Source organism: Anopheles coustani, chromosome 3, assembly GCF_943734705.1.
Source record: "Anopheles coustani chromosome 3, idAnoCousDA_361_x.2, whole genome shotgun sequence".
NCBI classification, from domain to species: domain Eukaryota; kingdom Metazoa; phylum Arthropoda; class Insecta; order Diptera; family Culicidae; genus Anopheles; species Anopheles coustani.
In genome coordinates, this window is record NC_071288.1 from 36,168,797 (window position 1) to 36,195,184 (window position 26,388).

The 26,388-nt window shown below is 42.2% G+C and overlaps 1 long non-coding RNA gene across 1 annotated transcript in view; it reads left to right on the top strand.

Moving 5' to 3' along the window:
- The first annotated feature begins 1,288 nt into the window (after positions 1–1,288).
- LOC131258605 (uncharacterized) overlaps positions 1,289–26,388 on the top strand; it is an 84,593-nt gene continuing 59,493 nt past the window's right edge. The window contains exon 1 of the long non-coding RNA XR_009178097.1: positions 1,289–1,795. This is a non-coding gene — a long non-coding RNA (uncharacterized LOC131258605). The remainder of the gene's footprint in view (positions 1,796–26,388) is intronic.

Here is a 26,388-nt window from a genome sequence, read left to right on the forward strand (position 1 = left end):
CGCGTTCTTGCTTGCTTGCTCGCCGCCAGCAGCTTTTTTGGAGGGCCCCAATTCGGCAGCTTCCTGCGTCCGGTGCAACACGCCGCTGCAACAGTACAGTTGACTGGCTAGTGACTGGCTGACTGGCGTGTGGTGCGTGCCGTTTGTAGTCCCGTAGTCGTCGTCGTCGTCGTCATCGTCGTCGTTATCGTCGTCGTCGTCGGCGTTGTCGTTTGCGAGTGCAGATTGCATTGCGTGTGGCTGCTCCTGCTACTGTTTGGTGTGTGATTGGGCTGCCCATTTGCATTCGTTGTGGGCACACGATTGTGTGTCGTTCTGGCGCTTCTCGAACCTGCCGGCGTTTAGGTGCGGTGTATGGACTAGAGTTCTATAGAGTAGAGGATCGGATCGGACCTCTTTGAACCCTTTTCGTACCCGGAAACATGCGTTACATTAGTTTTTACTCTGGTGACATTTTAACGAGTTTCCCATTTGTTTTCACATCCTCACACGGGTAATCGGAGGACAAACCAACTAGGTTTAAAAAAACAGTGCGGTGCGTAACGGTGGTAACGGATGAGCCTGCAGAAACAATCTCTTCGTACAGGAGTTTAAGATAACTCAACACAACGGGTGTTTTAAAAAAAACCAAAACAGAACAGTGTTATGTGTTGCTTGTTGCTATGGCCTCCTTGGATGGCGTTCCATTGAGAATTTTAAATGCATTATCACACACACAAGCATTTAAAAAATCGTTGTGGGTTCTTTTCGGAAAGCAGCTGCGAAATAACGGTGCGTGCTGTTTTCGAGGTCAGAAGTGTGTGTGTGTGTTTTTTGCCGGAAGGAAGCGGAAGCGTTTCTTCCGAAATCGACCTAAAACAATTTAATTGAATTTAAAAATAAATTGTGAGTGATGCAACTCCAGGTGAACAAGTGGGCTCATGGTTGCCTCTGTTGCCGAAATGAAATGAAACGTTTTTCTCAGAACTTCATACTGTTTGAACATTAGACATTGTTCTCTGCTAGAAAAACGGTACCAGTTTATTAGTTTCTCGTAAGTAATCCGTTTCTCTTTTTCTTTCAGTGTATCAAATCAGTGCAATTTTAGAAAAGCGTAAACAAGTGCTAAATGATGGAATAAACCTCCTGGCGTTAGGAATTGGTGTGCTTCAGAAAGTACCCAAAAACGATACGAAACGTGCGATTGGTTTTTCCGGTGTCGCAAACGTCGTTAAGTGTGTTAAAATTTAAACAGAAAGTGTCAGTGCCGATTCCCATCAGGGGGTTAGTACGTTGGCAAACTGTTGCTCCTAGCCGGAAAATTTTACGTTGTTCGGGCTGGGAAGTGGATTGTGCATTCGCCCTGTGTGACAGTTTGTGATCCTTTTGTTCGAAAATAAAATAGAAAAATAAACAGGCAGAAAATTGTGTCAAGCTTACCAAGGCGGGAAGGAGTGAAGAATCGGCGACTAGTTGACTGGAAGACAGGACGCACCATGTGACACCCAGTATGCATAAGTGCATTGGTGCATATTGTTCGACATCAACATCGAGCGTGCGGTTTGTCTGCGTACTGATGTGCCTGCACCACCTGCATCGATGCAACCAGTCCGAAGAGAAGCAAAAGAAAGCAAGAGAGTGATACAATTTGTTTTAAAAAGTTAAAAATTGAACGAAAAATTGAAGTGATCGTACACGGTGGAAGAAAAAGGAAAAAATCAGCAAACTCTGCACTAACACATAAACGTATACACAAACACATGTACTCATCCGATCGAGGGCGATTTTCAGATATTTCGTCAGTTTCCCCATGAAGGTAAGTTTTTAAATCATTTTTTTCTGTTTTGAATCCTTTATAAAATTTTCCAAATTTGATTGTTTAAACTACAAATCATCCATTATACGGCTATGCATAGATTTAAAAAATACAAACCTAAAAAGGGGATCATTTGCTATGGCTTTGTGGTTGTTTTTATTTCCCAAACCACAACTTACTGAACAGGGTTAGTTTTGCTTCCGAAACGCAACTATAAATAATCGCTACTAGAAAATAATTCTTTGACGTTGCTCAAGCAAAGCAGCATCGGTTTGCAAACATAAAATCAACAACTCAAGCAAATTGTGTGTCGCCGTTCCCTGGGGCGTTCTAATTTGTGCTCGCTCAGTTTGCTGATTTGCGATTTTCGGGTGTTCACCGATTGCCATCGTAACGAATATACTACCTCTTTGTTGATACACATGTTGTTCTTTTATTTGTGTTGTTGTTGGCCCTAAAACAAATGCCAAAGAGGAACCAAATGCATCAAACTTTTGCCTACCTCTCCTGTAATAGCGCAACACCCATCAACTAATAGACATTATTTCACCTTTTCTGCGTTTTGCGTTGGACACCCGACCGTAGGCCGCGAAAATAGAAAAGAAGCAAAACGTCGTTATAAATACAAAAACACAGTTACCAAAAACTGCACGGCCTATGCTCATCGGCTGAGAAAATAAACTGCGAAGGGAAAGCCGCACGGGCAGCAGTAAGGAAAATGGAAATTTGAAACCTTACTAAAAGAAACAAAAACGATGAAAAAATGATTAAACAAGAGAATTCAATGGACCTAATGCTTGTTTGTGTGCTAGAAAAAAAATGTGGATAGAGGACTCTGCTGCTTGAAGGAGGGAGGAGGGAATAGATAAACGAAGAAGAACATTGTTGAAATCGAAGAAACGCGTTTGAGGTTGGGTATTTTACATGCGTTCAATGACCAGAGTGAGATTTTTGTAGGCAAACGGACGAGGAAGGGACGAGGTGGACAAGGCGAGAACGGCGTGATCGTATTTGGGAGAAGCAAATTTTTGTGCCAATTTTTGACGGCATGCATATACCGAAGAATGCGTCTTCACCGGGCATCCAACATCACGATCACACATACCCCCCCCCCGCCCCCCCCCCCCCCTCTGATTCTCCGATCTCTATTAATGTCTAGGAATAACGTAAAAGGGACCTTTAAAAAAGTGAATTCAACATGGGATTTCAATTGGATAAATAATCACCAGAATGGAAAGGATCGTGTCTGTTGGTCGATGGATAAACAAAGAAAATCTTCAGAATACTACTAACCTTGGGACATCTTTATGATAAGATAATTTGTTGAGGTTATTACTGACTACACAACCACGGGAATGATCCCGTTCGGATAGTACAAAAAATAAAATGTGCATTAAGAGCACCGCGAGAAGAAGAGATATCACCAAAGTACAAATGAAAAAAGACGAGCACAAGATGTCGGTCCCTGAAAGTACCGAGACTAAAGAAAGTCGGTTTAGCATACGAAGGGTGGGTGTAGTGGGAGCCCCGTTTGAGGGGTGCATTTTTCGGTGTTTGATTTTCGTCGTCGTCTTTTGCACTCGTTGTTTTTTGCTCTCCGCTGTCTTGAAATTCGACTCCCCAACGATCCCCCTGCGATGCTCTCGCAGATTTTTAGTGAGTGTTCCTTCTTCCGTTCCCTGGGTGCCGTCACTGATATTTTTAAACGTATTAACCTATTTCGCTGCTGCACACCAGAATAAATAAATTTAGTCCACATGCACTTTTGCCGTCGCCACTAACACCGCCGAAGCACTCCTTCGCCTTTCTTCGGCGTTTGGTGGAACACATTTGGCTTAACTGTTGACACCCTGCGTCATCGGAGGCCGTTGTGGTTGTTGCAGTTGTACTGTGAAAATGTGATTTTTTTATTAGATTAGAGATTTTGTATGTTTTATTCTTCTTCTACACACCTAAGATTTTTGTTTTTTTTATTATTGTTAATGAAATTTTAAAACTATCCATATTATCCTGTTTTTTAAATCCCTTTTTATAGAGTCAACAGATGAAAGCAAGTTTTTATAGGCTTTTCTCCCCTAAATACAAGCGATCACGTTCTGAAGAGAAATAATAATGAAATTTTTTTATTTTTGTTTCTGAAATGAAGTATTCTGGGTTTTGTTTCAACTCTGTGTTACCACTAAAGTTAAATATTTTATAAGCGGAGTAAAACGCTTTTTCCCTAAGATAATTTGAAATTTTGAAAGTGTTCCGTTGGGCCTGTATCTCCTTACACGTACCTGTAATCTTCTTTTCCTGCATAGAATCTATAAAGAAAGGATGGTTCATGTGGTTTCGATGCTTACATTTTATGCAAAAAATAGTTTTCTTGTAAAATGGATTAATAATAAGGTGAAGGTGAAAAAATATTTTCATTTCTTAAAAAAAAACCGTGCATACTAACACCAGATATTATTGAGCATTGCTTAGCCCTCCTTTTATTTCTTGATGAACAGTTTCAATTGTTGAATCGTTTCACAATGAAAATATCATGTCAGTAATTATTGTAACGGTATTGCTTGTTTCCATTTGTTAGTTATGCTTCCCGGTTATTATATAACTCTACCATCCTTGCGCATAAATTATTACCCAGAGCGATAACGGTTTTCGTTACAAAACCATACTATAACGATAGTAAAATTGATGCGTTCGTGTTCTTATTCAGAGGTGAAATCTTCAGTTTTGAGCCATCGAGAGGAGGAGCAAAAGTGCATCTAAAGGACGGGCCGGGAGAGAGCCGAGAGTGCATTCGTGTAGTTGGAGAGCGGATAGAGCGTCTGAAAATAGTTGCCACACACTAATAGTCAATTGGCCGCCTGCATGCACGTGTTCGCCCTAGCCGCTTGCACTCTGCACCATACCATGGATGCACTTGTACGACCAAGTAGAAGTAGAAGCGTATCGCGTGAAGTGAACAACAAAAAACAAGCGCTCTGCCCTGCACGTGTGTGATGCTTTGGGACCGGTGGTACCGTACCGGCAAGTGGGGGACACATACAGCAGCACACAGACAAACGCGTACGGAAGAACTTATGAATGAACAACCTCGACGTTCTTTCCTTCCGATGAATGAAACGTCGCTCCACCAACGGCATTCGTTGTCCCGGCATCGGTGCATCGGTTGCAAGGTGCACTACGTAGGAATGTGTATGCAAGTGAGTGAGTACGCGGGAGGGGGGGCAGGAGTGGTGAATAGCGTCCAACGAGCGTCTGCTCGCGTTGACTACCGACGACGACAACGACGACGACGACGACTGCCTGTTGCACATTTTTGCAGCTGCAATTGCGCTCTGCCATTGCATCGCGCTTCCAAGTGCAGCATAAAAACAGGAAAAGACCGAACAGACGAACGAACGAACGAACGACGTGCTGGCGCTATAATGCAAGGTTTTATTTGAGGTGTTTCTTTATACTATTTTTCCCGTGCACTCAGATCGGTGAAATGCTTTTTTTATATCCCTCGTCGTTTCCTTTCACCGTCCTCCTCCGTCGTGCCAGGAAACGAATAATAGTTCTGCCAGGATAACGTTTTGCTGAATTGCCCCAGCACCACCACCATAATCATCATCATCATCATCATCAGGAGCAGCAGCGGTAGCTTCATCGTCGGCACATGGTTTGTCCTGTCTCGGTTTCCTTTTTCTTCACCATTTTTTGCGCCGATTTTCTTGTTCCCTTTTTCCTCCTCATGGCTTATGATTGGCGTCCATTTCCACGCGCTCGCCAGGCGTGTTGAGCCTCTCTGCTACCCACTGTGCGGCGTACTGGTGGCGTGCTTTTCTATATGCGTCCGAAGCAAAAAGTGTGCACATTTCGACGACTGGCGCGTCACCTGCTGGTTTTTCATCGTTTCATTTGCGAGGAAAATCCGTACGTTTCCGTTTTGCTGGGTTTCCTCTTTCCACAGGGGAAAAAGAAAATAGGAAACATTGGAACTCCCCCCAAAAGGAAAGCGCGGCGACGGTGGTAACGCGGAACGCGTGCACCCGAGCGCTACTTGTCGTTTATCGTGTCGTTTTATCGTTCTTTTGCCAGTTGCTGGTTGATTTTCAAATGCATACCAAAGCCCGTAAAGCATGCAAAACATTGCCTCGTTGAATGGACGTGGGAAAATGGGTGGTTTGTTTTTTCGTGCCGCGGAAAATTGACCTTGCCTAGGTTGGCTATACATGGTACGTACGAGAACAGGTCGTCAGTCGCGATGCCATGTTTAATCGAGCGGTGACTAGAGGGTGACCCTTTTTTTAGCCGATGTTGGCAATTGCCGTTTTAGTTGCAATTCCCTGTAATATTCGATTTGTTCCGCTTAGCCTTTTCCTTTTTCTGTGGAATGCAGTTTTGGTAGTTTTGGCTGCGTGTAGTGTGGGTTTTGTTTTTGTTTTGCTTAAATTTTATTAGGTGTTGATAGTAGATAACCGTACGATGGGTGCATTTGTCTACGTTTATTAACTGGATTTTCCGCCGGGAACAAGCCTTACAACAAATAGCTGTTGTTTATCTCTTCATTTAATTTTATTTTTTACTTCATTCCATCTATTTGTTAAATGTTGATCATTTTAATGAGTTTTTGTTTTTCATATTAACTTTTTTTTTCTACTGTTTTTTTTAGTTATGTTTTGGCAAATTTATCGATTTAATATTATTTTTGTACTATTTTGCTTTACATAAGTAAGAAACTAAAGGAGGTAATTGGTTTTGGATAAAGGTTAACTTTTAAAGTCGAGCTTTATTTTGTCCGATCCCATTAAAAAAAACTAGCTTTGACGACATTTCGAGAAACCTTTAAACAAAATCTTCTTCTTAAAAGTTTGTGTTGCACAAAAATGACATACTTGGTTGAATCTAATAAAAACTCCGAGTCGAGAGCCGGATTAACTTATAGTCTGAAAAATTTATGCATAAAAGTGGTTATAATCGTGCCAATAGTTGCTCGTCCAGAAATAGCAAATTCGGATGGATGCAAATGCACACTATCACCTTGATCAGAAAACGAAATAAGTTCTCTTTTTCGGAATCGATGAGATCAACCAAAGTCAATCGTTTCGTCCGATATTGCTCCCCGTTCGTTGACAAAGTCATTCTAGGCCTCGTTTCCAGCTCAACCACATGAATCGCCAGTATATCTTCTAATCTTTGCCAAAAAAGTGCATTCTTCTCCTTCGCAGAGAAACCTGCCAATTTATGTGAACCATTTAGCCGGTTTTTTTTGGGTTCCTCTTTCCCCCATCTACAACGCGAGGAACCCAAAACAGGTTAAACTCATCCTATCGCTGCTCCTATGTGGTCATTTCCCCCTCACAATCGGTCGGAAGACCTACATAAGCTCCAAACATCAAACAAATCAAACGAAAAACGACGCACGGCGAAACGATTCTCTTTCGTAAGAAAGATATTGATGAGAAGTGCACGTTTAGGATAGGCGTGGTGATAGAAGTGGCCGGGGTTCGAAAAGTGCATCGCCTTCATCAGCGCCGTCTGCCTTACCTTGGTGGAAGTCCGCAGGATATACGGGCATGAACTCGTTTGTCCGGATTTTCGGGCTTCACGCAGGCGAACTCCTGCTGTATTCGGTTTCTTTTTCCCGATGCTCTATCGTGAGATTTGGCTCCTCTTTTCGGTGAAGGAAAAGTCATTAATTGCGGTGCATTTTTATTGCCTCTTTGCCTCGCCGCTTCGTTAGCGGGAGATTCTAGTTTGCTCTGTTCGTTTTTCCCATCCTTTTTGAGTTGCATTATCCCGCCGGTTAGTCGCCAGGAAAAATAAATCCACCGCACCGGTTTACTTCCACTGGATGCTGGAAGGAAAAATGCTGGGGCCTCCGCAAAAATTCTCCAAGATGATGTTCAACTGTTTCACGTCACGCTCTCTAGAAATTGCCATTCGCCGAAAATTGTTAACCATCGAACGCCAATGGATGCCAACTCTTCCTACCTCTTGCAACATTCTGCATCTTGTCGTTGGTCTCGCGTTTTCGGAAGCCGGTTTACCTTCGGATGGACTTTGGGGAGATACTGCCCCACCGGGTATCTCTTTTGTGCCTTTCGTTTCGGTAGATATTTCGTGGGTTTTTATTTTACCACACATTTTTTTTGCTTTGACCGTACTGGCTGCACCGAATGCAATTTAGGCAGACGCACTTGCGTTATATTTTGAGCCTTCACTCCTTCCTCGCACCACCTCCATCACCGAGCCGAGGGAAAAAGTCAGAAAAATTGCCAAACAGTTTAACTGCAACTCGACACCGCACACAATGCTGCATTTCTTTGCAGTTGCAGTCGAGTGGGGTGTGCATTTATTTCGCGGATACGCCTGTTCCATCCGTTCGTTCCTTTGGAAACCAAACATCGCCTTCGATCTCTCCTGCGTCGGCATCCAGTTACGGTGTCCCACTTTCGGAGGGACATTTTTGGACGTTTGTTTACCGCAGCGTGGGGGTTTGGGGAGCGGAGGAAGGATCGAAGGATCCTGAAGATTTAGTTGAACATTGCAACGGCTTGCAACTGCATCGTGAGACCGTCTTATTCGAATGTTTCTCTCTCTTCTTTATGTGGTGGTTTTTAGATGTGTAAATTGAAAGTTTCATTTTTTTCAATCAAATATCGACACGCTTATTATTCTTCGACTGTGCGTGTATGTCTGTATTTGTACATGTGTGTTTGGGCGTTGCAAGCATGAGTTTTGTGATTTTGCAAGTTTGAGTACGTTTCGTTGAAATGCGGTAACATATTGTAAGATCCATTAGGAACTCTTCAAAAACTTTGACAACTTAGATTGGTTTTGCTTGGTTCGCATATTATTATTATTATTATTATCAAGTTTAAATAGTTTAGCACGTTGACTGCCATGGGTATCATGTTTGATAGCCAGCCTTCAATAGTTCTAAAATGTTTTCGTCGCATAAATACATGAAAATGCAACATAAAAATTATAGTAATATTAAAAACTAATTCTATGGGAAAGTAAGTCTTTGCTTAGCCTAAAAAAACCGGCGGTTTAATGAATGTTATAAACAAATTTCATTTAAAAAAATGTACTATAAAATATGTGCTAAAAACGCTTCGCAGTCAACGTGCTAGAAGAAATGATGTAGTACATTGGAAAGCTACTAAGTAGTTTTATATTTTTAGCACTTTAAAGTTTTATACTTTTTAGCACGAATTATAGTATTTTTTCAATAAAAAATATTAAAATAACACTTTACCACTTCATATTTCTTTTTTGAAATGTTACTTTTTTGACGTCATTTGATGTTTGTTTTGCGAAATTCGGTAAGCAAATAGCTATATTCAATGAAACATTGTAAAATTTAATGGATCGAGCAGTTTAATGCGCGCTACAAAGTAGAAAAGCAAAGAGAACGAAAGGCAATGGGGCAACATTAGTTCCATGGTGGTTTTGAGAGGCATTTTTCCCTTTTTTACTTCGATCACATGATTCTTCTCGATGTCATTGACACACTCTTTACCGCCTCAGCCTAGAATCCATCGAAAGAAGCAAAGAGAAGTAACGAGCAAACGTCTTCCAAGAGACTAAAAAATTGACCAAAATACAAAGCAATCCCTATCGCCAACCCCTCATCACCTAATGGCGCCCCCATGCAATGCAGGCGTTTTCTGGGCGTTCATCCCTCTTCCGCCTGTCAGCTGGGACCTCCCTCGGGCTCTGGTGCCATTAAATAAAGCATCATCTTGCTTTGCTTGACTTTTCCACGCACTCCCGTTGCCGGGTTTTTGTTGCGATTCTTTTGTTTTGTATTTTTATCATCGTCTCTTTCTCTACTTACTCTGGATGCAGTTGCATTTTGGATGCATCGATGGTTCTAAATTTGCGAATACATAGCCTTCAGTGGTACCCAAAGTTGCGGCACTGAATTCAGGCGGGGGGTTAAAATGAAAGAGGTACACTTGGTGTTTGTGTGTGTTAGAAAAGCTCCTAAGGGTGGGCTCTACTGCAATACATGTGTATTCTCAAGTTTTTGGGCATCTCGCTTCCCAGTGTTCGAGTACGTGATCAGTCACGATCGCTATTTAAAGAAAAAAAGGTTTAACCGAACAATCGGATCTTGCTGGCGAAGGAGTGGAAGAGGAATTGTGGAAGGACTCGACGACAAGATGATGGCGATGATAACGTTCGACAGTGAAAGGGGCGAGGGTATCGAAGAGCAGCGAATTGGGAACACCTCCCGCTTCTACCCTACGGTTGCAGCAGTTGAATTCGCGATTGGGCAAGTGAAGTGCATGAAACCAACGCAGGACGAGAGGCGAAGGTTGGGATGATGGGCGTCGTGCGTTTTGGTGCAATTGCGGTTGCATAGGACCGGCCGCGCATGTATTTGGGTGAAATATTGCGTGCAAAACACAGAAAAACACACATTGAAACTCTTCTATCTTTTGGTTGCTGCGTTAGTTATTGTGGGGTTAAGATCCAGACGTCTGAAGAAACAGAAAAGGAGATGGAAAGATGGTAAAAATGAGCTGGTAAAATTTATCCAATGGATACCTAAATTAGATTAAGTTGTAAGTAAAAAACAGATTTATGGTAAATTAGAACCATAAGTCATGTAGCTTTTAGGTGATTGATTAAACTACGTGATATTCTTGTTAATCAACGCCATACACGTGAAATCAACACCAGTGTTTGAATTGCCGTTGAGTTTTTTATGCTTAATATGCAAACGTAAACGTATTTGAAGATAAACTTAAATAATTTCTCGAATTGCTACTGTTACAAGACCATCTCTATTGTTTGAAAATATGATCGGGGAAAAGTGTAAAAGTGAAAATATAAGAATAGTACGTTACTATTGTAACATTGCATTTGGTTCAACAGAATATGGAAAAAAGTTTTTTTGGTTAGTAAAAAAGTACAACCTAATTGGACAGTTAAACGTTACCGAAGTGAAACTTTTACCAAGAGATCCTTTCCGAAAAAAGGTCCAATATTTATCGACAATCATCAATTTTAAATTATACAAAATATCATATCGAAAGGACGAAGATCTAAAAGAAATTCAGTTTATTTGTTTAAATTTGGTTTACAGATATAGCACTCTTTGTTTTACATAAGAAGCATATGACGGTACACTCTTCGCCCTACGCTCGATCGAAGTGGTGCAGTTGCATTTTACTGCAGCACAAAACTTTCTCTCCACCGCATCGGAAATTCCAACGACGTGTGGAGGATGCATAGAAGCGAGAAGAAAGTGAGTCAAACAAAAATAAAAAAAATTAAGGGAAAACCAACGTAAACGCATCCGATTGCTGCAATCCTTTTCGAATGAACCCACAGTGTGGTATTGGTTGTTGCTACGTTTATTCACGCGATGCTTTCCGCAGACAAGCGGTCGTGCAATGATGGATAATCTTTAGTTATGGATCTTGCAGCTTTTTTGTTACTTTACTACTGGTTACAATCGAACAATCTTTCTCATATCTACTCATTAACAATTGATAAGCGTGAATGAAATCTCGGACTCTATCTATCGTGGTTGGGTAACTTTCCAAGAGATGGCATGCATTGGGGGTAGAAAAGACAAACTGGAACATTGATAAACACTTTCACGTTTCGCTTCTACTACAGTTTAAAATAATTCCCGGTAAGGGTGATCGCATTGGTAGAAGTGTGTTTGTGGATTGCATTTTGTGTTGCTTCTTTTTTTGTTTGCCACTTTGGTTTGGCCTAGATGCAGATGCAGTTCGGTTGGATGCCCTCTAGCGGTGGGGATAAGGATCGCGCACGGGAGGAGAGGGGAGGGGGCATGTTTGGAGTGAAGGCAGTGGATGCACTGAAGGAGCTGCATTTCAATTGCGAAATACAAATTTGCACGACACCAAATGATATGGATAGAAAAAAAGAAAGAGATCAAACCCGAACTCGTTGTTGCAATGGAATAAAAATGAACGATTGTGTGTGTGTGTGTGTGTTTGTGTGCATCCATCGCCATAAAGCAAACACACTAGCACAAATACACCAAAGCGCGTCTAATGTGTGATAAGATACCCGCCTTAGGTTGGTGTTGATAATCAAGCGCCCGTAATGCATTTTTTGTGCACTGGCTTTACCATTACATACATCTTACATGGGGTGCGCTTTTTTTTAAACTCCTTCTTTGCTGTTGGAACGGTCAGGGTGGTCAGATGAACCATTTTCCGTCCCTCGAAGTGGCCTCCTGCGTTTGGGGCCCGCTAGTTCCCTTCCTAACACCACTTCGCTCGTGTGTATGCGTAGAGTTTGAGTAACTGCATTTCGGTTACCCTCTTGCTGCTCTACTGATTTTCTGCTTCGTTTTTGTGCAACCCAGATCCTGCTTTTCTATAGCTGGCAGATGACTTTATCGTTCGTCTTCGCCTAACTCGTGTCTTTCGATTGGCAGATACCGTCTCTTCCTCTCAAGCATCTTGGGGCAGCCCGTTGATGTATGTGTGCATTTTCGGATACCAGTTTTTCGGCTGCAAAAATGCAACTGTTGTTTGCCACGGAAAATAATTCCCCCTCGTTCGAGTATCAGAAAGAAAAAGAAAGCAAGTAGAAAAAACCTTCAGATTCAAAGCAGTTCTTTATTTCGGGGGGGGTCATCGCCGCCACGGCTGTGTGTGTGCTTTTTGCGCACCACTTAGAAGAACATAGACGCAGATGCACTGTAGGATTCTGTAGAAGTAACGCGCGCTACAATATGCAAGCTTGTGGACGATCGTTCCTGTTCCTTTCGCGAGAAGTGATGGAGATCGTCATTTTTCTTTTTTTATATTTATTTACTCTGTTTTGGGGGCATTGAACCTAAGAATGTTAGCCTGGTCCGGGTGTTATTAAATATCGGGGAGCAGTTCGAACGAATGGCGGTTTTGAAGCTGATCGATCTTGGCAGCAGCATGTTTTAGGCAATCTTATATTTATTTCAATCACTTTATTTAATTTTTCATTATGAAATTGATTGTTGGTTGTTTTTTTTATATTATCACGGTATATTTTTATATAGCCTTAAAATGCACCATATTTGCTTTACAATCATCTTATGTTAGCTAAGACATGACCAACATTTTTATGAAGATCTAGACCGTTATTTGTAATTACTCGGTTAATTGTAGAAGATATTTTCAGACTTAGTGATTTAAAAGATAAAAATAAACAGTTTTTCATTTTCAACTTTAGAAACTAGCTATACGATAGAAATTATAATTTGATTATATATACTGCTATACTGCAAATATTTGCAAACGTTTGCGCACGACATGCGGAGTGGAATTTTCAACCGTTTTGGTTTGAGAGTGTGAGAATGTTTAAATACGATCAAAAATCAAAAAGAAAAAACTAGAAAAACGACATATTTTTAGAAAAACATTCAACTATGTGTTCGAAAAAGTGAGGGGTTGCAATCGGAACAGGATAGAGAAACTTAGACAGGTTTGTATGCAAAAGAATCTGGTTTCTGCGTGCAAAGCTTATTTACATACTGCCGAAATCATCCCCACATACAAACGCACAAAGGCGCACACTCACACTCACGCATAAGACCGATAAAGCTCGCATCCCCTAATTCTATGCCGAATGTCACGACGCTCGGCTCTGGCCATCGGCTTCGCGCATCACCAAGAAGGCTCGATTGCGCATACAACTGCACCCTGCACCAACACAGTCGGCGTTGCACAACGGTGCAGCGGTGTGTGCATTTCCTTTCCTTTGTGTCCGCTTCCTGCGCAAGCTCCGGGGTCTCTTTCACTCGCTTGCTCTGTCCCGTACTCACGCTCACTTTCTCACTCGCACGTGGCCAGTTCTAACACCACGCCGAAAAAGTCGTCCGAAAAACACATGACGATGATGATGATGATCATGATGACGATGTTGACGCACATTTCCCCTGCAGATGAAGAGAAAAAACGCAAACCAAATGGATTGCAGCTCGAAAGAAGGGGAAAAATACCACAACAAAAGATGCGTCCCTTCCCCCCTCCCCAACACCTTCGGACCTGCGGTTTTCGTTATCCACCCACCACTCAGCCTCGTTTTCTTCTTCCATTGCCATTCTAAGTTCGCCCGCGTGTGTTTTCTCTTTCGCTCCTTCGTTTTTTTATTTTGGCAATGCGTTTCCCTTCCCCGTTTGGAGGGTGGTTTTTTCCCTTTTTTCTTCACCCAGTGCAAAATACATGCACATCATCCTCATGCTACCATGCCGTTGTGTGCGGAGTTCGGTGCACTGCTGCACATTTCACTTTATCGCCCGCTTCCGCTCTCCTGCTCGTAGGCTGTATGTGTGTGTATTGGTATGTGTACGCGGGCATGTTTCCTTCGCTCCGTTCGAAGCGGACGCATGGTGGTTGACGGCGGAACTGGTGCTGGTGCATCTTGGTTTGGTGCGCTGCGCGGCTGGCTATGTGTGTTTGCGGGAATGGCTCCCGATTTTGGGGTGTGCGTTTGTGGCTAAACTTTTTGGTGGTGAATTTTGTGAACGCTGGTTTTGTTGCCCACTACTCTGTGTGTTCGCCTGTGTGTTCGCCTTCAATCTTGCCTCTCCACCAACATCTGCACAAAATCGCATGTGTGCTTCTCTGTGTGCGCAATTTTTTTCTTCTTCATTTTTAGGTTTATGATCGTTTTTGGATGGCACTTTTTTTTCTTGCCTCGGGTTTTTTTTGTTTTTGGTTGATTTTTTGCATCCCTTCCCGCTCGCCCACCCTCCGGCTCTAGTTGCACTATTGCACTGCCTTTCGCTCATTCGCACTCACTCTATCCCTTTCGGTCGCCCTCATTTTTCGGTTGCATTTTTTTGTTTCCTTTCTGGTTTCAGCAACCTATTTCGGTGGTTTCCAGGGGGGAGAACAACAGCGGGATCTTTTAGAAAATGCTGCTAGTATTTGAGTCCTGCATCTGTGTGTGTGTGTATGTTGTGTGCATGCTCGTTTCTGGATGCTCGAATGGGTTTTAACTAGCGCGCCGGCGGGGCCCAGGGTTCGTTTCTTCTGGGTGAGGGAAGCACCACCGACACTTAGCGCTGGCCGCGGGCAGGATAGGGTGTGGGATGGGGTGCTGGGGACTGGTCAAGGGGAAGGAATAGGCGGCTAAGGTCAATGACCAAAAAGCGGAATTTTTGAGCTGTGCGCGCGCGGCCCCGGGTTTGATTGTGGTGCTCTCGCTCTGCATGGTTTGCTGCGTCGTGGACGCTTCGCGCAGAAAGTGCATTGGGGTGTGTTGCAGTCGAGCTGGTAGTAGTGGTGGTGGGGTGGTGGGGCGCCTGCGAAAGCCGAAAAACTGCATTTTGACACAGGGCAGTGACGCGAACGTACGAAAAATCAAAAATTGAACCTAAGTCGGTCCGTGGGTTCGTTTCATTCGTTCTCATTGTCTCTTTCTGTTGGGCTCTATCTGTTTCTTTTCAAAGTCCATCTCTTTTCGAGCATTGTGTAAACCTTTAATTTTTGCTATTTGTTCTTCTTGAATGGAAAGACGGGGGAAACGCAGAGGGTAGGAGGAAAAGGTAATCTCTTAGCTCCGATCTTGCGCCCACGATGCGTTGAATAATATGTTTAGTTGTTTTTTTTTATGGAAAATAATTTGAAACAGGACTGCAAACTTCTATCAGTTTCTAGAAGTCAATTTTTATATTGATATGAGGCATAACAAGTTTTTAGCTGATTGTTCCATTTGTTCGTAAAGATGTAAATCTTTTTGTGGCTTCAAAAATTTTAAATTACAAATTATGACTATAATTTACTATTGTAAAAATGAACAAGATCTTTTGTTGATCATTCATTCGTTCATTTAAATTCCTTTGGCAAAAGATACAATATTTGTGTAAATTTATTCCCTGTTTAAGAATAAACCTAAACAGTACTTATCCACGCTTAAATACATAGTTGCAAGATGGATATCGGCTTAAAAAAACCAAAACCCCACCGGAATTGAAGATGGTGGAACAAATAATTGCTGTGATGATATTATTCCTTGCCTTGTTCTTATTTTCTTCATTCGAATTTTACCTTATTATTGTGGTTAGACACGGTGAAAAGCGTTTTCCTTTGGCGGCATTTTATAACCTTTTTTTTACCCCTTTCTGTGCTAATTCCGATCCAGCGTGTGTGAACTGAACCGAGACAAATGTGGTGTAATTTTCTCCATCCTTTCTTACCTGACCGGGTGGTGCTTTGTGGCTGGGAAAATTTTCGCTGCACTCACCCAAACAGCACAGCATTTCGGGGAGAAAATAGCTGGTACAGAAATTTAGTAATTACCACACACCACAATCCAGAAAACGTCACCGACTGCAAGGTTGGGAAATAACGACCGAAAACGACGAACTCTAGAAAAAACAGGCCGACCAACCATTTCTTCTCCGCCCCACCGGAGGGTCTTTTCGAACAACGACCTCACTTCTTCTTCTTCTTCTTCTTCTTCTTTGGACCTGAATTTGACCACATCACGCTTCTACCCTCCATTCATGTGCCCCCTTCGTTCTATCACACCGTCCCTACGACCCTGGAACGACACGCTCTCTAACTACTACAACAGGTTAGCCTCTCCAATAACAGGTTTCTGGCCGAGGCCTGGCCAAGATGCATCGCGTTGCAACGGGCTGCTGCTGCTGCTGCTGCTTGGGCTGCATAGAGCGCGTTGCATTTTTAGTTTTTCGATACTTTCGGGGGTCGTTGGCATTTCGCCAAAGTGTCTAAATTATTGCCCATTCTCTCTATCCCCGCCGCAAGCTGGCGAATGAATGCTTCGGCGAGCTGCAAAACCGGTCCTTTCGTGGCGGATCGTCTCGGATCGCCACCGAGCGTCGAAAGGATACTGTCGTGTCGCTTTTGGCTAGCAACTGCTAGTGTGGTATATTGCAAAAATACAAGAAAATTTTCCTTGAAATTGATATTATATAGTGCAAATATATAAGTAATGCTACTTTGGCGATCGTAATTAGAGCATGATCACTTGCTTGTTTTAAAAGTTCTTACTAAAATGAGAACTAATTTTTCTAAATGGTTCTAAGCAATTTAAATATTTCATCAAATGGTGCAGCGATTAAATAAAAATTTAATAGCTTTGAAATCACAAGGTAATGGTTATCAAACCCTTTCAAACATGAACAATTTAACAGTTAAATCAATTGGTTTAGTTAATGTAAGTTTACCTAGTAACCAACTATGGCTTTGTACTAGTTTTTTAATTTGTTTTGATTTGCTCCTCGAACTCCTTTTTTTTGCTGAAGGGAGTTTCTTTACATGACCAGTTTTAATTTTCCAATGAAAAGTGATTTTTAATAATTTGATTCTTTCACTTTAGTTGTGATTAAACATTGGTTTGCTATTATGAAAACAAATCTTGAATGATTCATGCAGTTGTTAGCTATACAACGATGCATTGTGATATGATTGCACACTTCAAATATGAATTAAAAGCTGTTAAAAAATTTTTGTTTGATTTTTTCCTTCATAATGCTTGCTGCAAACTGTAATCTAATTTTGTTACAGTGAATTAGTCAATTTCTATGTGACTTTCAAAGAAGACCATTACGGGTGGTAAATTTTTGCTCAGTTTTTGATTAGCGGTGTGAAAAAAAATTGTTTGCTCATAACGGTCTTTTATGTTGCTTTATTTCATAGAAAGCTTTGCACACGTTGGCAAGCGAGGTTTCAGATGTGAATGCAATAAAAGTAACATATTTTTGCTAGAGAATTCTATTAGGTAGTAAGAGTTTCTTAAATCCTTCCTTAATTTCCTCAACTTTGCTCACAGTTTACCCTGGACCCTTTGGTTGTTCCAACAATCAATCATTTAGGATCACAGAAGCTTTCCGCTTGCATTGTCCCGTTGCAGGGTTTCCATTATTGCCGTACCCATTTTGGTTTTCCCTTTGTTGGCTGTGAGAAACTGCAAAAGGAATGCTGCGGAGACCATGCAATTGTGTGCGCAATAGTCTCGGCTCGCTGGCAAAGTCGTTTCGGTACCCTCCCCAGGTCCCCGCGTCGTACGCACCGAAACTGCAGCCAAAAGGTAAATCGGCAAAGTTTCACCAGCATCGATTTGCAACATTTTTGGGGTCTCTCGCCGTTTATTTTCGTTTTGCAGGGAGTTTTTGTTGTTTGTTGTTCGTCTTGGAGTGCAATTATTTGGGCGACTAAAACCGGTTCCCCCTCCCTCTCCGCGTCCCTCCCGTACCCTTGCCGTCCGGGTGGATGCTGTTTGAAGCGAGACGCAATCCGGGAAAAAGACCTCCTCTGTGTGTATCGTCCAATGCAACGCGAGGTCCACCGTTGCACCGGCGGCGTCGACCTGCTGGATGACCTGACTTGCCTAAAAATTTCATGCTTGCATTTCCCCTTTCGCTCGTACCTCACACGGGGTTTATCTTTCTCAACATTGTTCCCAGCATCCCCGGCCTGCCATAGGCTAGGCGCATGACGGACCGGATCTGCGCCAGCTTGGCAGTCCTTAGCGTGCGCAAAAAGGACTTTGGCTGTGGACCCGGTTCACTTGCGTTTCGTTTTCTTTTTTGCCTTTCTTCGTGCTCTTCGCTCGAAACGGGCTTTGTAGAAGGCATTGCATGTAAGCCTTTGACACACTTTGAAAGGACTGCACTCGCGACGGAGAAACGTGTTATGCTGATTCGGACTCTTTCTCCCTCTCTTCGTTCTTCTTTTTTACCATCTTTTAGGATGGTTTTAAATTGCATTAGTCAAACCCCCACTGCACATCCTCTGCGTGAAGGGTTTACCTTTCGAAGGCGGATTTCCTTTTTTTCGGCTCTTTACGTGCGGCGCTTTTTGCCCTTCGCCTCCTTTGATCATGTTTGCTCGACGAGAAAGAAAGGACTATCGAACCGAAACGAATTCGTGACGTGGCGTTGGAAAGTGGCCGCGCTGCACACAAAAAACCCTTTAGGGTTATGGTTTCTCGGCGGAACAACTAATGGACCGATCTCTCCCCCCGTCCACCTACCAGAAAGGTATCGATCACATGACTTTGATCGATCGGTCGATCGATTTTCGGTCGTAGGTTGTAACTTCAATTCTCTGAAATTGGCAGTGAGTAAAAGGAGGAGGCTGGCCGTGTGGGAGCTTGAATAATGGTGGGTATGGATTGAATTTGGGTTGATGTCTACAGAAATTACAAACAACCGTTACGGATATATGTAGTTTTTTGTTGAAAATTTACGTATCTCGATTTTTAGTACAAAACAACATTTGCCTCATGAACATTTAATACGTTGAACCCATGTTGCAGGTGGCAGCAGCAATGCTTAATAAGATTTAGGTAAAATCCCAAATAAATATGGTTGTACTAAACCGCTGTACTAAAACAGCTTAGCAGAACGTATCAATGAAAAATGTATTATTTTCTTGTTCTAATTAGGAAAATTGATTGATACTTTACCATTATTAATTAGTGAAGGAAACTCACGTTTCTTGCATTAACCAGTATTCCATTTTCACTATAATCGGAAGATGCACCGGCGTAAGAGGTTCACACGTTTTATTTTTCAACGTATAAGTCAAATTTAGCAAACCAATGTAATTCACATCCAGGTGTAAAACGGAAGGGCAAAGCTTTCCATTTATGTGAATTTTAGAAACGTAATGCTAATTAGCAGCACCACAGCATGAGCAATTTGCTTGTATGTGGTCATGGTTTCAAGGTTTGCAATGTTTCACTCATTCTCAGAAAAAGGAAGAAGTGGTGTGGTTGTGTAATACTTTGATCATTTTTATTCGAGAGAAACCTATTTTCTCAGGCCGTATTTTTTTGTTCTAAAAAAAAAGGTTTTTTGATATATTCAAAGCCTTACTGATGTATTATGATTTCCATTATACCTTTATTTTTCGTAGCACCACTTTTTGGGTACCGGTGTTGGAAACCCCGCAATCGCGTGCCTTTTACATGCCTGATTCAAGTGAAAGTGGTTACGATTCGGTGCGATTGCTTTTGTACCTCCTGGTTTGTCTTAACAAAAGCGGTAAAACAAGTCATCAGTGATCGAAAATTAATCCAAATTAGTAATGTCCTCCCACCTCTCACGTTCTTCGCCGCCATCGCTCGAAGTAGGACGACAAACAACAAAAGTACTCCTGACACCTGACGACGATCGATTACGTCCGTTTTTTTTGCCTTGCTGTTGTATTACAGCTTCACGTTGTTGAAGGTACGGCGTGTGGTTTTTTCCAACCTGCTGCACTTTTTAACGTGGCTCAAATGCACTCTCCTTGCATCGTAGCACCGAAGGAGAGTGCATTTGAGAGTGGTCTCGTTTGACTTAAGGTCTTACGAATGTTTTTGTGGATGGCAAATAGAAAGTAAAAGGTGTGCAATTGATGTACGATGGTAAGTATTTCGAAGGAATCAAAACTCAAGTAGCAGCAACTGGGTAGGTTGGTTAACACGTCACCCAGTGTTTTAGTTTCACTGACCGAAAAGTGACCTTTCCGAAATCAAATACAAGTGCGCACACCTTTAGCTGTCGGTACATTATATTGGCTCCGAAAGCAACCAAAGCGCGGATCGGGACCACGACGTTCATGGTTTAGTGGATAACCATTAATTTAAGCACCTGATCGTCCTTGCACGCGAGTAGGCAACAAGAGGAAAGGCTTGGAGGCGGTGGACGAGGTTCCTCCATTTTTTAGCTCTCCCGGATTCGGAGTGCGTTCCCCACCACATCTCAGGTCCATTGCATGCATGGTCCAGCGGCACACAATGCGCGGAGTGTGCAGTTCGGCCCATGGCCATATTCGAGCTGACATTTGCTTGCTGATGCAATCACGTGCAGTGTAATATGAGGGGCTAAGAGACAAGGCTCTGTGCGGTTTTGCTTTATGATTTGTGTATTTTGGCACCTTCGCTGGTGAAAGTCGAATTTTTGGCTGAATTTTGCAGGTATATTCGGGAGGATTTCTTTTCTAGAGCGAAGTGAATTGTAGCTGTAATATTTAAAATATTGTTCAACGATCAATTAAGAAGAAAACAAAATGACTAGATATTACGGATTGATATTTAACACGTTGATTGACGTTGTCACCCAAGAAGTGGGGTCAGGCCTTTCTTCTAATATAGTAGTGGACATATTTAATATTAGGCTATAATAATTACTAAAATGTAGTGTTGTGCTTAATGAATCTTTTCGCGAGATTCATTCATATGAAACTTTCACCTAAGATTCATTCAGATGGATTCATGAATCTTTGCGGATTCGAATCTTCAAAGCCTAATGAATTTTTCGAAACCTCAATGAATCTTGTTGAATCTTTCATGGATCTGTCACGAATATCCCCGATTCTCTCATAGGCGTGGATAATGCGACCAAAAAATAAAAGGGGGTCCCTTAACCCAGTTTTGGCTAGTGACTTTTCAACAGTTGGTGTGTCTTTAGGATTCATGAATCTCTCGTCGAAAGATTCATGAATCGCTTAAAAGACAGAGATTCCTTCAGATTCATGAATCTGAATCAGATTTACACAACTCCACTAAAATGTATCCTTTGCGAATCTTAGTTTTTCTTAGTTTTACAAAAACCGTTGATAACCAAATTTTAACAAAAATAATTGTACTAAAACTCTGTTGTAAAACAACGCGGAGGTCAACGTGGCGATAAAGCAATGCACTTATAGAGTAGAAGGCTACAGTTATTTTAGAAACTATTGTAAAGTTTAATCTTTCAAAGTGCCCATGCCACAGGTGTGGGATCGAAACTCAAGTCTGGCACCCTTCGGAACAATTAAAATTAAATAAAAAAAAGTGCTAAGGCAGCAGTCAACGTGTTAAAAATAGAATCTATGAAGAAACTATGAAATACTGCGAATAAAGTCTGATTTTGAACTCTTTATTGAGCAAACCAAAAAATCTATATTTCGGTGAACGCCTCCAGGCAATTCTTTTTCTTTTTCTGACCTTTTCCGTCACGCAAAAGGAAATCGTCTCATTGAATGCTGGAAACGTTACGCCTCGATATGGCAAATCGAATGTTTCCCCCTGGTCCCTTCGGGCGGGAGGGGACAAAGCGTCCCAGCGACGACACATCATCAGCACGTAGCCGAACGTCGTTTAATGATCGTTTAAACAAATGCAAAGTGCAGACGGCTCCAACTGCGTGTGACCTAATTTGCGGACTGCATCCGAGTTTTGTTTCCTTTACTCGTTTTTTTTGTTTGTTTGATTTGCTGCAAAGAAATCTCTCCACAACGCGGACATACCGCCACCAGTGTGTTATTTTGCAAACGATAGCGTAAGAAAGCAAAAACTCTGCGGGAAGAAAAAAAGGTACTTTCTTCCTTCGCTCTCTCTCTCCCTCTCACTTTTGCTCTGCTACTCGACGATGTTTTGACGGAAATTTGTTATTTGAAATTCGAGTTTCGAAAGAAGAAGCACCGAGCTCTCGCTGGGGGGTTGGGCCGGAGTCGGGTGGGGTGAAAGGAAAAAGAAAACCTACGAGGTTCTGACTTGTTGACCCGAGCGCCGAAACCGAAGGATCTGGCCGGCCAAGAGATGGGCGTTATAAATAGAGCGTGCCCGTTTCTGCGCCGTCATTGACTTTGGCTTTAGAAAAACGTGAGCATAGATGTCAATGCACTCTGGCCGACAGTGAGCAAATATACAAACACAAACACACGTTTAAACATGCACAGCACCACCCTATCGTGTTCCGCTCCCCGCAGAATGCACTTCATTCTGGCGTCAATCGTGCTCGCGCACCCAAAACGCAATCAAGACACTGTTCCCATTACTTCATCGTCTTTTGCTTTTTACTCTTGAAGAGTTTTGGATCCTGGCTGTGAGCATATTTGGCAAATGTGCGTTTCACACTTGCCGTATTTGTCTGCATTTGGTTCGCGCTCGTTGGCAGCGGCTGCGGTTTGGCCACTTTTTTTTTTAAGTTACTGCCGAAGGATAAACATATTGTCTGAAAAATGATATTCTATCAATCTACTTTTTAAAACATAAAACTTCATTATAGATAAACAAATCTTTGTTCAATAGGGCAAATGCTTTATTGAATCATTTGTGAAGCGACAATCAAAGTTTCGCATGTCTCACACATAAATTTATTATATTTATGCAATGCTCAAATAAATCTCAAACTGATTTAAGTTTTTCAAATAAAGTTACTCCATAATTCCCTTACGACATTTAAAGTAAATGCCTTGTTATTTTGTAAGTTTTTGCTCTTTGCTGTCTGCAAAAACAAGTCATAGAATTGGTATTGAAGCAGCATAATAGCATTTAAATTCTGCATGAAAAGAAAAAAACCGGATTTAAGAAATGTATAATCATTGCGCATTAGAAATAGTTTTATTATTTCATTACCAAAAATTATATTTGTAAACTATATTATTGAATTAAAAAATTCGATTCAAGAAGAGAATGATGAATTCTTGTGATAACTTCCCGATACCCCTCGTGGATTCCCAAAAATTTGGAAAATTTATTTGTGAGCCATATCATTCACAATGGTATCATCGACCATATCACGTATCGTGGCTTAAAACAAAAACGGGGTTGACCCGGTCAGAAAATACACAACACAGCGCTTACAATCTTACGCGAGACTTATTTGTCAAGCTCAAGTTAGATAGCAACATCTTCATAAAGATAACATTCTATTCTAGTGCAGAATATATTTTTATCTACAACTGATTATCATTATCAGCCGAAACACAAGGAGTTCGTTGAAATGTAGTAGTTTGCTACAAAAATGAGATAATTTTCTCGCATGAACAAGTTTTGTTTGTGGTATTCGTTATTTTCTGTTTGCAGAGAATGGTCTAGAGAAGATACAAAGTAAAGCAGTTAACTAGTGTAACTCTTTATATTTACATTAGTGTACAGGTATTCACGAGTATAAATCGTTCAGTATCCCCTGGGTAATATATTGTGTGAAGATATGAACATGGCTATATCTTATCTCGGTTTTGATTGTAGCCGAATACGAACGAATTGAAAATGCATTTAAAACACGTACGATCGAATCCCAAAAAGTTCCCTAAAACTGCAACCACAACCAGCCTAGCTCCAATCGCCAGACGTCCCAAAGCCTTCGCGGGTATTTTTTCTCACAAAATCCTCTATCGTGTTCTTTGTTCACCCACCAGAAGATCGGCGAATAGAACCACCGCCAATCCCGTAATTTCCCCTACTCGCCAACCGTTGTGGATGCCGGCCGTCTTTATTACGGCTCTGCAACTCTTTTCCCAAAATGCAATCTCGCCGCGACCGTTCCGTTTCTCCCGATACCCTATTCCCCTTCCTACAGTTCCAGGCAGCTAGATTGAATCCAGACGAGAATGGTCTCCCAATAGCGACGGCGCGCTCTAATGTAGCCTTGAAATCTAACAAAATGTAGCGACGGCGAGAGGAAAAGAAAAGAAAAACCAACCACCACCACCTCCACCTCCACCACCCCATACGATCGGCAGACACACAAAACGATCCATCGCGCGGTAGATGTAGATCGCGGAAAAGGAACCACGGGGGAAGGGAGTTCGGAACCGAACCGAACCGCGAAAAGAAGGAACCAAAAATAAGAATTTATTTAAAAAAAAATGGCACACACAAACGACGGTCTGACCTTGAACGCGAGTCCCAAGCGCATTAGCGCGTTGCACCGTAGCGGCAACTATGCGATATGATTAGATCGTCTGCGACTTTCCTAGGATGGTGGGTTGGGTGGGTGGGTGGTGGTGTTCGCGGCGTGTGGTGCCGGCGGCTCCGGGTTCATTCGCACTCTTCCTCGACAACGTGTATGTGTGTGTATGTGTGTGTGTGTGTGTGGAGTCGCGGTTTGTCGCGAATGTTAGGAAGAAATGAGAGGGAGCTATTGGGGAAGACCAGCTGGGAGTATAGATAAAACTAAGCAGAATTCGCGTTTGTGTTCCTATTTCCTAACAACCCCCGTCAAACGCTCCCTCTTTCCAATGTATTTCGGGGGGAACGACACACACTTGACACGGCCCGAAGCAACCCGTCTCGCTCGCTCTATCTCTATTTTGTATTTTCCCATTCTAATGCAGCTCGACGGGGTGGTTTTTATTTTGTTTTCATTCGATTTCTGCACAACCGCGAAGTCACCGGCTTTCGTGGGTTATTTTTTGCTTCTCCTGACGAACGGCCGGAAAGAAGGGAGACGTGAAACGAAACTGCAACAAAGCTGCGCGCGCGCGCCCGTTGCTGTGGTGGAGACGACCTATTCGATCACCATCATCATCGTCACCATCATCGTTGCAATCAGGAGCGACATTAGCTGCTTCTAGGAGGCAACGATGGGAAGGCTGGTTGGTTGGTTATTAGGCCCCCGCATAGACGTGTATGTAAGCTGCACAAAGCGATCGAACCGAAGGGTCGTCCCAGGAAGGACGGCCCGATGGATAACTGGACCGACAAGACTAGACTGCAGCTTCTTCAGCAAGAAACCGACGGACGCTGAAGTTCAAGTTTGAAGAAGTAGCCGTAGATTTGGCTCTCCCGAATTGATGAAATCATGCCGTTCCAAACCTACTGCTGCTGCTTTTGCTTCAAGCCGCAAACGCACACCCCAGACGAGTCGTCCCTTGGTCAGGGGGTTAGGCAGGCAAAGTGACAGCGGACAGAGGAACCGTCTGGCTTCCAGTGATGATGTCGAATTTTGCATTTCTGTGGCCTATCCATAGGGAGCTCCTGCCGGTTCCCGCTGTACGTTCGTCTCACGCTTCCGTCCGATGCCTGGACTACTTTTCGAACCGTGGTCGAAGACGAGACGTGGTTCAGTCTGAAGCAATTCAATGTCGTTGTTTTGCCTTGTGTAGGCCTTTGTGTTTCGGCTTACATAGTGCGGCCAATATTAATTTGGCTTTTGTTGTCTGCTGGGTTGCACATTGATATTCTCCAAAATGTCTAAGGAGGTTTTGCACTCCACTAGTTCTTATTAGGCTCTTCTTCGCCTGTGAGGGCTGCTAAGTTTTGTCTTCTAACGTTGTTAGCACGATTGATTATCTTACCATTTAAAGATGTGTTTTATATGGGGTTGTTGCATACCGATAGTGATATAATGATCTTTAATTAACTAACCATGTTTTTGTATGTCGTTTCACTAGTAATAATTTGTAATAGATGTTTAGAACATCTTTCATTCATTCTTAGTTTCTTCTTTGTTCTTTCAAGTCAGACAACTTCCGCCCTTCCCTAAATAATTGAATTCAACTCCCAAGAGTAGATTGATGATTTAAGTTTTTTAAAAACACAGGTTTGTTTTTTATTAGGTGAGTTTAACACAAAAAAACGAGTCTTTAACATAAACTTTTATCTTTTATATTTTGTAATGCTAGTTTTTCCGTAGGCGTACATTCCTTTAACAATAAAGGTCATTGGTTTGGTACGGTGGGATTTTTTAAATTCACTAAACAACTCACACTACACAATATTGTTGATCGATTTTTAATCGAAAAATAGAATTCGGGTTTGCAAATGCTCTCATTGCTCTTGAAAAAATATTGCAAGTTGACAAACAGTTTTGATAACTCCCTCAATACAGATAAGAACATTTTCCCTCGAGCCTTGGTTTTCAAAATGGAATATATTTTTGAGAACTGAATTACAATTGATTCAAT